Raw genomic sequence first — 12,583 nt, forward strand, 5'->3', positions numbered from 1 at the left:
TTATGGTAAATAAGAACAAAGTTTAGCTATAAAATTGATTGTAACATTAGGTTACAACCTTACTCAATAAAATAAATATTACTATATATTTTGAAAATCTAGTTGTTGAATTGCATGTTCTTTACGTTCTTAATACGCATGTCAAATTTTGTGTTAATTGGATATTATTTACTATATGATCTATAAGCTTAGATTTTAAACATAATTTTAAATTACAAAAACTTGCAATTTAAACAATTTATTGATAATATAACTATTGATCTTTAATTTTTTAGAAATTTTACAAATATGGAGGATATAAAATGAAGATGTAATCTAATGGAGCATTTGTTAAAATTCACATTTAATTAAAAGATATTAAGTAAGTTTGTAGCCTTAACTACAATAAATTTTGTAATTAAATTTTGTCCGGTAAATAATTGCATATTCCTTCAATACAGTACATAACATTGATACAATCTTGTAGTTGGAGTAGGCATATCTCTTAGAACATACATGGGCACACAAGAAACCAAATATAACAATATGATGCGTGCATGAAAATCTATCAAACTTGCAAGAGCTTTTTAAGGATAAACTTCAATAAGAGACCTTAAACTTATTATGGGGGTTATCTTAAAGTCACTAAAACCAGAATCCAAAAATAGCTTAGCCCATTCTTTTTCATTTCTCTCCCTTCCTGTGGTCAATACCATCATCAGCATGTCAAAGAAGAGTTGTGTCTCAATCGACTCCTTATCTTTCTTCCGGTTCTCCATTATCATGTCTATAATAATCATTTCTCCCTTCTTATTATTGATTGGGATTGCCTCCTTGTAGCGCTTAAGTATTTTACGCATTCCTTGTCATTCCAATCGTGCAATATCCACTGTATTCTCATTTTCAAGAACAATAAAAAACACTAAAACTGTAAGAGGTTAAACCCTTGGACATAATTATATTTTATATATTTTTTGTTATTAATTTTATTTAGTCCATGTCATTAAAATAAACCCCTTTGGCTACGACACAAACTTATTTACCCAAATTTAAGGAAAAATGAAATGCATGAAACAAATTTAATATTTGAAAATTCTACCGTTTGATTAAATGACTTCTTATTCTTAAAACGTACTCCAAATTTTTTATTAATTGAATATTTTGTATTTCAAATAAATAAGTTTTAAAAGTTTGAAATTTTAAATATTTTATAAATGAGACAATTTTAGCCATTGATTTTATTTATATTTTGAATACATATAAGCGATACAGAGACAAGTTAATCCAATTGCATATCTGTCATCAAGCAAATCCAATTAAAAGTTCTTAAGTATAACATAATGTTGATAACATTTATACCATGGTCCATTTATAACTTGAGTGTGTGTAATTATCGTGCACCCTTGGTGCGGTGGTCACTCCACAAATATAAGTGTTTGTATGGTGTGGAGGGTAAGGGCTGGGGTTCAAGTCTCCAAGAGAGAGCTTTACACATATATACACTTAGATTAAGTTAGAGTATAAATTCTATCTTGTATAAAAATAATAATAAAATAAAATAAAATAAAAACTTGAGTGAGTGTGTGTGTGTGTGTATATAATTTTTTTTTTTTTATTAATGTCCAAATTTTAAAACCTCAAATAGATGACCACTATACACTTTTGATATGATGATCACTTCATAAGTATAAATGCTTTGTGGGGTGTGGGGGGTAAGGGCCGGGATTCAAGTCCCTAGAAGAAAGCTTCACACACATATATACTTAGATTATTCTAGAGTAGAATTTCTATCTTGTATTTTTTTTTTAAAAAAAAAGAAACCCTCAAATAGATGATATGTACAGAAGATGTATATGTATAGTAAAGATTGCATGAGAATAAATGTCCTCCCATAAAAATTCAAAATAAATTAAGAAAATAGTTCTAATCACCGAATGTAAACCATATGACAAGACTCAATATGGCAATTATATACAACTATAGAAGTATGGGTTGGAATAGCGCAAAAAGATAATTTGCCTTTAATAAAACAGCATCTGCAGGAGGAACTGCCTCAAACATATCCCCTCCAAGATATTTCAAGTTCTCACTCCCTTGCAGCTCAGCAACTACGTATGGAAGATCAAATACAATGCACTCCATATATGGGAATACATCGGCAATGGCCTTGGCCACAGTTCCTGTGCTACCTCCAACATTAACCAATGACTCCAGTCCCTCAAACACCCCGTTGCACTTGTCAACCAACACGCTCATGACTAAGCGTGCATCGCTAGCCATAGCATCATTGAAAAAATGAGAGAGTTTTGGCTCATGCCCCCCATAATCCCAAAATGTCTTTCCATGAGCAGTGCAAAACGGTGAAGTTGTTGGTGTGAGCTATCACTTGATTGGAGAAATTGTAGGCCAGATTGTTTAGAATCCCTTCTTTTAAGGGTCAACCATTATAGTAGCCGTAATTTGTGTAGAGCCTAGTTTAGCTTCTAGATCATTTTCTTTGTACTGCTATTTAACCATACTTGTCTCAGTAATGAAATATATGAAATATATGAGCAATATTTTTGACATGGTATCAGAGCAAAATCCTAGGACTTGCTCTACAACCAAACCCAACCTTAAACATTGATCTGCAACCATGGTGAACCCAACTAATGTGGTACAAACTGGCGGCAATTCCACAGACTCTATCCTAGAAGATTTGACGGCAAGAATGACTGAAGTCTTGACCAAAAATCAAACTCAAACCCACCTACCGACCTATGATGCTTCCACTGCACAAATTGACATTAAGTTGGATGGCACTAACTATGCCCTCTGGTCCCTAGTTGTTGAGATGTATATCTCGGGCAAAGACAAATTGGGATATATCAATGGTGACTTTTTGCAACCTAAACCTACAGATTCGACTTTCCGACAATGGCGAACTGAGAATGCAATTTTCAAAGGGTGGCTGATCAATTCTATGGACCCGTCCTTGATTAGTAATTTCATTCGCCTCCCAACTGCAAAACTGGTATGGGATTATGTTGCTACTACTTATTTTGATGGAACTGATACTTCACAAGTGTATGATCTAAAAAGACAGGTGACTAAAATGAGACATGCCGGAGGATCCATTGAAAAATATAACAATGATCTTCAAGGCTTGTGGAAAGAAATTGATTTCCGGCGTCCTAACCCGATGAACTGTGCCATTGATATACAAAAGTATAATACAATCCTACAAGAAGACAAAGTCTATATCTTTCTTGATGGATTGGATGATCGACTGGACAAGATTCGAAGTGATATGTTACAGGTACGTCCTTTCCCTATCATAGAACAGGCCTATGCTCATGTTTGACGGGAGGAGATCCGGCAGGCGGTGATGCTCATAGGTACAGACACGACTGGAGCTATTATGGCATCAAAAGGAGTCAAGATAGGACAACAACAACCACCCTCTCTTCAGTTATCCAAAAATGGCTCTACAGGTGGTGGGAAACAGAATACCAATGCCTGAGCCAAGGTTCAATCGGAAGGAGGAGGCTGTACTCATTGTGGGCGCATGAAACATACCCGTGAAACTTGTTTCAAGTTACATGGGTACCCAGACCGATGGAATAAGTACAAGGCCTAGAAAAATTGTGATGCTGCCTCTAATGAAGGGCCTAGTCAGGCTACCTTGGTAACTGCAGCACCCTAGTTATCTCTTACCTCACAAATAGAGTCTTTGAGTGATGAAACTCATCTCAATAATCAAGGTGATTGTGGTTATGCCCTACTTAGTTCTATCTAGAATGGTGACAATGGCTGGATAATTGACTTTAGGGCCACAGATCATATGACATTCAATTCAGATGATTTTATTAAAGTTACCCAATCAAGGCGAATTGATATTGCGAATGCTAATAGGGTTATATATCCAGTTACAGAGGCTGGAACTGTTGCCTTATCACTATCTCTTTCTTTATCTAATACTTTATTAGTTCCATCCCTCTCAAATAAATTGATGACTGTAGTACAAGTTACTAAGGAACTAAATTATGTTGCACTAATGTATCCTACTTTTGTCTTCTTCGAGATATTCTCACTAAGGAGATCATTGGGCGTGGTACTGAGAAGGGGGGTTTATATTACATGGCTGATTTCAGCTCTGGTCGAGCTCATCATATGCACCGCATAAGCATTAAGGAGAGACAGATTTGGCTATGGCATCGACGCTTGGGGCATCCGTCATTTAGCTACATGAAATACTTGTTTCTAGATTTATTTTCCAAATTACCTAACTCTGGCTTTAAATGTGATACTTGCATTCTAGCCAAAAGTCATCATGTTTCTTATTCCACAAGTTTGAATAAAAGTGATATTCCTTTTGCTTTAATTCATTCAGATATTTAAGGACCCTTTCTGTTAGGTTCTAAAGATTCAGGAATTTATGTATTTAGAACTTTAATGTGTAATGTTGGCAAATCATGATCAAAACAATATGTTTAAGTCTTGTTTAGGCTTGCTCAAAGTTGGGTCTTTCATGTAAAGTTAGAATCGAGAGGCTGCAGATGCATTGGTGCATTTCAGCCTAGCTCGATCGATCAAAAGAAAGACTCGATCGATCGAATCTCGGGCAGAATGTTTTTTTGCAGAATATTCCAGTTCAGCCCTAACTCATTAAACGTTTTGGGTTTTCTGTTTTTACCCTAGGTATATAAAGAAAAACCCTAGTAACGTTTTTTGAGTTGCTCATGTTGTGTTGTTGCTCATACTTTTCTGTTTTGTGTAAATCTCTTGTGAGATCTGGAGGAGTTTTCCTTTACACAAAACTTAGGATTTTCTAGGTAGAGATTATTTCAAAACCTTGATGATCAACTCAGTTGCTGCCATTGGAGTTTAAAGAATAACAAGCGTGGGTGCTTGTACTTGGTGGAGAATCCAAGAAAGAAGGAGTCTGTGGATTCAGAGCTTGCACGTGATCGTGTCAGTAAGTTCTACTGGTGGGTAGCATTAAGAAGTCAAGCAGGAAGCTTGAAAGTCCTTTTGTATGAACTTCAATTCTTTCATAGTGGATTAAGGTTTACCTTGAGGATAGCTAGGTCAAATCCTCCCCAGGTTTTTTACCGGTTTAGTTTTCCTGGGTGATCATATCTTGTGTTATTTCTATTCTGCTGGTTTACACTTTTGATATGATTGTATGTTTGTGATAACCTAGAATTGCATAATTTGACTAAGTAACAACTTGGCTAATTAACTAGGTTAATCTGGTTGGTTTAAGTGGTCTAAAACCATTCAAGTGGTATCAGAGCGGGTAGCTCTCTTGTTGGAGATTTTTTTGATCTCTGAGCTGATCCTTGACCCTTGTTGTCATGGATTTTTGGAAAATCATTTTGCTTATATATCAACTTGCTTACTTGTTGTCTTCGCCTCTTCTTGTTTTTGTTAAATCTTTACTTGAGTATTTTGATTTAACCATATGTGATAAGAATTATTTATGCTATACTGCTTTAACCGCCTTAAAGGCACGTGATTCTTGTCTTTGGTATTTGGATAGTGGTTGTTCCAGACATATGACAGGGAACAAAGGCTTATTCAAAACACTCTTTGAAGGAAAGATTGAAACAGTCACTTTTGGAGATGGAAGCAAATCTGTGATTAGAGGCATTGGAACTATGGATATTCTAGGATTGTCAGTATTTGAAGATGTTTGGTATGTTGATGGACTGAAGGCCAATTTACTCAGCATAAGTCAAATTTGTGAAAATGGTTTAAATGTTCTTTTCACCAAGTATAAATGTAAGATACTTGATTTAGGAGGTGACTATAAGTGTGTTGGTGTAAGGACAGCTGACAACTGTTATGGCATAACACCAAGTGTGAACAACAAGTGCTTTAGTGCAAAGATTGATCAAGTAGATTTGTGACATCAACGGTTGGGACATGCCAGTCATAAGTAGTTAGAAAAGATTTCCAAATGTGAGGCAGTTATTGGTTTACCTAAATTTGAAAAGATAGATAAGTGCATTTGTGGACCATGTCAGATAGGTAAACAAGTGAAATCCAAGCATCCGTCTGTGACTAGTGTTCAAACTTCAAGACCTCTAGAGCTATTGCACATTGATCTCATGGGTCCTACCAGAGTTCAGAGTTTGGGTGGAAAGAAGTATATTCTAGTTGTTGTGGATGACTTGACTAGATATACTTGGGTTGTGCTTTTGAAAGATAGAGCTGAGGCTCCTAAGAAGATGATATATCTGTGCAAGAAATTGCAGGTTGAGAAAGATACTGTGATAGCCAGAATAAGAAGTGATCATGGAAGAGAATTTGAAAATCCCAAGCTGGCTACTTTTTGCAATGATCAAGGCACTCATTAAGAGTTCTCTTCACCCAAGATACCTCAATAAAATGGGATTGTGGAAAGGAAAAATAGGGTTTTATAGGAGATGACACGGGTTATGTTACACAACAAAAAGTTGCCAAAATCCTTCTGGGGAGAAGCTGTTAACACTGCTTGTCATACCCTCAACTGAGTGTATTTCAAACCTGACTCCAAGAAAACTCCCTATGAACTCTGGAGAGGGAAGAAGCCTATTGTCAAATATTTCAAGATATTTGGCAGTGACTGTTATATTCTACGTGATAAAGAGAACCTAGAAAAGTTTGATGCAAAAAGTGACAAATGATACTTTCTAGGATACTCTTCCACTAGTAGAGCTTATAGAGTGTACAATTTGAGAACCAAAACAGTCATGGAATCTTCAAATGTTGTGATAAATGATGAAGTGTGTTCAGAAGCACTTTCAGAAAGCACTGCTTTTGCTCAAGATAAGTCTTTAGAAATTGATGATTCCCTTCCTGCTGAGTATGTTGGGAAACATAGTGAGGAAGAGCTGTTGGTGTTGAATGATACAGTTTCTGTATCATCCAATTCAGAACCATCCACTCCGGTTCATGAAACTCAATAGGTACAAAGTGAGCTCAGTCCTCCATCTAAACAGAAAGGTATCTCCACATCTTTAGTTAAAGGTCCATCCTCTAAAGTGAGACTGAATCATCCCACCACAAATATATTGGGTAGTCTAAATGATAACATGAGATTGAGATTGAAAGCCTTGAATGTAATTACTCACTCATGCTATCTGTCCCAATTTGAACTGAAGAAGGTAGATGAAGCACTTCAAGATGCTGATTGGGTAAATTCCATGCATGAAGAACTTTATCAATTCGTTCGGAATGATGTGTGGGAACTAGTTCCTAGACCAAAGAGTGTAAATGTGATTGGAATTAAATGGATCTTCAAGAACAAGTCAGATGAACATGGCACTGTGATCAGAAACAAATCAAGACTTGTTGCACAGGGGTACACACAAGTGGAAGGAATTAATTTTGATGAGACTTTTGCACCAGTAGCAAGGTTAGAATCCATCCAGATACTGTTGGGCATAGCAAGTCACCTAAACTTCAAGCTGTATCAAATGGATGTCAAGAGTACTTTCTTGAATGGAATGCTATATATTGAGCAACCTAAAGGCTTTGTTGATCCTCACAGACCGAATGATGTCTACAAATTGAAAAGAGCTCTCTATGGGTTGAAACAAGCTCCTAAGGCTTGGTATGACAGATTGACTGCGTATCTCACTGAGCATGGATTCAAAAAGGAATCTGCAAATACAACTCTCTTCATAAGAAAGGATAAGACTGGTTTTGTTGTAGCTCAAATTTATGTTGATGACATTGTTTTTGGTGCTACTAATGATTCTCTTGCTCATTCTTTTGCAGATAAAATGAAGGCGATGTTTGAAATGAGCATAGTTGGTGAACTGACTTACTTTTTGGGTTTACAAGTAAAGCAAATGGAGTCAGGAATCTACATCAATCAAGCTAAATATGCAAGAAATTTGGTTAAAAGATTTGGACTGGACGAGGTTGCTCATGCTAGAACACCGATGGCTGCTAATGCAAAATTGACAATTGATCCTTCAGGTGAGTCTGTTGATGTTACATTATATAGAAGCATGATTGGATGTCTCTTGTATTTGACTGCTAATCGGCCTGATATCTCTTTTAGTGTTGGTGTTTGCTTTAGATTTCAGTCTAATCCTAAGTTTTTTCATTTAAATGTTGTTAAGAGAATTATAAAATATGTGAGTGGAACTTGTGATTATGAATTATTTTATAGTAAGGAGTCTAATTTGTTTCTTGCTGGTTTTTCTAATTCTGATTGGGCTAGGAATGCTGATGACAGAAAAAGCACCACTGGAGGGTGTTTTTATGTAGGAGCCAATCTTGTGGTTTGGATGAGTAAGAACCAAAATTCTGTTTCTTTATCCACTGCTGAGGCAGAATATATTGCTGCTGGGAGTTGTTGTTCTCAGTTCTTTTTGATGAAAAAGCTCTTGAGTGATTATGGGATTCCTTAAGACACCATGGTTGTCTATTGTGATAATTCTAGTGCTATAGATATATCTAAGAATCCTGTTCAGCACTCTAAGACCAAACACATTGAACTGAGATATCACTTCATTAGGGATCTGGTTGAAAAGAAAATTGTTTGTCTTGAGTATATCCCTACTGATCGTCAAAATGCTGACATCTTTACCAAACCACTTGATGGAAGTAAGTTTGAGACACTTCATCAAGTGATTGGTGTGCTTCAGTGTCCCTAGTCTCGTTGGTTCTTGGTCCTTGTGCTTCATTGCTTATTCCTTTGTGACTATTATTCTTTGGTTTTTGTGGTTTTTGTGTTTTTATTTTAGGATTTGCATTGCATTACATTCATACATTTCATTCTAGAATTTATTTGTTTTCTCTTTTAGAATAAAATATATGAAAAAAAAAAGGAAAAGAAAAACATGTTTGGCATTATTTTTCTTGGATTTTGAAAACAAGGTTGGTCAATTTGTTTACACATAACATGTCTTATGTACCTTGTTTAGTTTTGATGAGCTTATTTATTGCACCTGACTAGTTGAAACTTTGTAGTGCATGTTGTGTGGGAAAGATGTTTATGGTGTTTATCACTTTGTCTTGATTTTGAAGTCACATGTTATTTGATTATCGGACTTGATCCTTTTGAGAAATGCATAAATAACCATCTCACCATTGTTCACTAGCCAATCATGAACACCTCAGTGCATATCATAAGATTTTGTGCTCGAGAAAGTGTAGCACATGCACAAAAAGAACATAAGATGTAGCCTCGATTAATTGCTTAATGCTTAAAATTGGTGTGTATTATTAGGCTTGATGCCAATCCACAAATATATATATATATATATAATGAGGCAAAATTCAAGAAACTTACATGATTGTAAGCTTATGTTCTAGGAGATGTGAGAGTTATAGGATGTAACTCTTTAGGTAACAGTCTCTTTCAAGTTCTGTGTGATGAATTTTGTAGACTTTGTGATTGATTTCTATTCACATATCACCTCACATGTATCTCAAGTTTTTGCTAGTTTGCACACACTACACAAGTTACTCTTTACTAAACACTGTACATGTAATTGTATGTGTTTTTGGTCTGACCAACCAAGTTTGAAAATACCTTGAGTAATATGCAAAACATTTTGTTTGCTTGAGAACTTAAAGGGAGAATGGCTAAAACTTTCTTAGGAGAAACCAGGTTTAAAAATTTGGGGTTTTTGAAAAAGCATTCCATCTCATACTCATGCATTTTGTTTCAACAATTTTAATGCTTTGAAGAGTTGTTTTCAAAATTTGGTTTGAGTTTTTCAAAACTGGAATTTTTCTCAAAATGCTGTGAGCTGCTGCCTGTTTTAATAGATCCAATCTGTTTTTCGATCAATCGAAAATTTCTTAAAATTCTTTTAGAAGTCTCGGATTGATTCGATCGATCGAATGTAATTTTCAATCAATCAAATATCGCGGATCAGGTTTTTAAAATACTATTTTTGACTTGTTCAAATCACTTTTTTCAAAACTTTTTCAAACCTTTTCTCTCTCTCCGACTTGGCAAGGATCTACAGCGAATTTTTTGTCGTTTTCTCCCAAAATTTTTGTAAGGATTCTCTCTCCTTGAGCCGGTATGACTATCTTACCCTTCCTTTTGAGTTTATTTTCTCTTTTCATGCATTTTTCATGCATTTTATTTTGGGATTTTCAAACCTAAGGAATTTGGGATTTTTGTTGATTCAAGCCGTATTTTATGCAATTGATCAATGGGTTTTTATAGGGACATGATATAAACATGATCTTGCTAGTTTAATTTGATCAATTTTGGGGTTTGTGAAAAATTTAAATTTCTAGGGTTTGTATTAATTCCAAATTGGGGATTTTGTTCAATTAAGTTGAAATTGATGAAATTGGCTTTGTTGTTTTGATGTAATTAAGCATTATAATCTGTGTGTTGTGTTATGTAATGCTCAATTCATCAAAATTCTCAAGTGGTTTTTTTTTTTTTTTCAAAATTTTAGGGTTTTTGTTAGAAACTCTATGCTCAAGCCAATTTTGTGCAAATTGAACTTAATTTGAACTTTGCTTATTGCATTAGTACATGCATCACGACATTGTGGTTGTTCATGCATCATATAGATAGTTCTCCTCGAACATCTCTATCTACGTCTATGATTCCAACACTTTGGTAAAGAGTTAGATACGAGGTGTAGAGTACTCCATTACTCCTTCAGTAGTGGCTGATACTCTTGGGGTACCCTTGGTCCAGCACCCAGTCTATCCTTATGATGAGTCTCCTGTTTTGAGTGATGTCATGTCTTACATCACTAGGTCTTCTATCCAGTGATGTTCTGATCCTAGGATCACCTCTGCTGAGCTTTCTGAGTTGTACTATATCTTCTTTAGGATAGTGTGTCACTCTATCTGGCCCATTTCTCATCTTCACACCATTCCTCTCGAGCGGTGTGTATTTTTGTACGCTCTTGTCACTGATGCTCCTATCAGTTTTCCTCATCTGTTTCTTCGTTCTTTGAACGGAGTTTATAGGAGTTCATCTTCTTCACATGCTCTTGTTCATCCTATTTTCATTCATAGGATTTTACTTTATCTTGATCTTAGTGGTTTCCCTTCCTCTGAGCCTATTCATGTGATTGCCCCTATATGTGCATCTTTTCTTAGGCAGAGGGCTGCTCACCTTCGAGCTGGCTTTAAACACCCTAGGTCTGAGCTTTCTGGTTCTGCACCTCCTCCCTTTTCTTCTACAGGTCCTGCTAGTGAGGCTATTCCTGATCCTGATGCTGCTACTGCTGATGTTCCTCCACCTCCATCGGATGACTTTGATATCCGTCGTACTTTGGAGACTGTCATGACCGTTCAGGTGGCTCATGGTCACATTTTGGTGGACTTGCTTGACGAGATCCGTGCGTTGCGAGCTGATCTGGCACATCTTCGATCACCCTCACCACCTCTTTTTGATGATGGATTGTGATTGCCCTTTGGCATTCCATCACAAAAAGGGGGAGTAGACTTTGTAGACGAGTTTTGTAGTTAGGGGGAGAGTTTTGTTGTTTTGAGGAGTTAGTGGAGATATTAGATTGTATCTAGGCGCTTCACTGTGTATATCATTTTTTTTGGGATATTCATGTTAAGGGGTGTTACATTGTTTTGATATACATGATATATACATGATTCTTGTGACTTTGGATTCACTGTTTATTGTTTTATATTTATGAGATTATTCATTGATATATGTTGCTGTGTGAACCATACAAGAATGTTATTCCTGTTTATTTACTATTTTTTGCCACACATGCGTTCATGCGGTTGTTGAGTATTTCAGGAATATACAGGTTGATTCAATCGAGCTGCTGTCTACATTTGCAACTGATAGATAGTAGTTAGAATTGAATTTTAGTTTTTATGAGCATTATTTATGTAAAGGGCTCTATCTTGTAAACTTTGAGCTTTAGTTTGTGTTTTGTCACGGATTGCCAAATGGGGAGTTTATTAGGTTCTAAAGATTTAGGAATTTATGTATTTAGAACTCTAATGTGTAATGTTGGCAAACCATGATCAAAAAAATATGTTTAAGTCTTGTTTAGGCTTGCTCAAAGTTGGGTCTTTCATGTAAAGTTGGAATCGAAAGGCTGCAGATGCATTGGTGCATTTCGGCCTGGCTTGATCGATCGAAAGAAAGACTCGATTGATCGAATCTCGGGCAGAATGTTTTTCTGCAGAATATTCCAACTCAGCCCTAACTCATTAAACATTTTGGTATATAAAGAAAAACCCTAACCACGTTTTTAGAGTTGCTCCTGTTGTATTGTTGCTCATACTTTTTTATTTTGTGTAAATATCTTGTGAGATCTAGAGGAGTTTTCCTTTACACAAAGCTTAGGGTTTTCTAGGTAGAGATTACTTCAAAACCTTGATGATCAACTCGGTTGCTGTCATTAGAGTTTAAAGAATAACAAGCGTGGGTGCTTGTAGCTGATTGGAGAATCCAAGAAAGAAGGAGTCCGTGAATTCGGAGCTTGCACGTGGTCGTGTCAGTAAGTTCTACTGGTGGGTAGCATTAGGAAGTCAAGCGAGGAGCTTGTAAGTCCTTTTGTATGAACTTCAATTCTTTCATAGTGGATTCAGGTTTAGCTTGAGAATGGTTAGGTCAAATCCTCCCTAGGTTTTTTACCGGTTTGGTTTTCCTGGGTGATCATATCTT

General features: G+C 36.0%; 1 pseudogene; it reads right to left on the reverse strand.

The window, feature by feature from the left end:
- Positions 1-566: 566 nt before the first annotated feature.
- LOC112029897 (probable O-methyltransferase 3) lies at positions 567-2,616 on the reverse strand (annotated as a pseudogene).
- Between the last annotated feature and the right edge of the window lie 9,967 nt (positions 2,617-12,583).

The sequence above is a fragment of the Quercus suber genome, unplaced genomic scaffold, assembly GCF_002906115.3.
Source record: "Quercus suber isolate HL8 unplaced genomic scaffold, Cork oak 2.0 scaffold_674, whole genome shotgun sequence".
NCBI lineage: Eukaryota > Viridiplantae > Streptophyta > Magnoliopsida > Fagales > Fagaceae > Quercus > Quercus suber.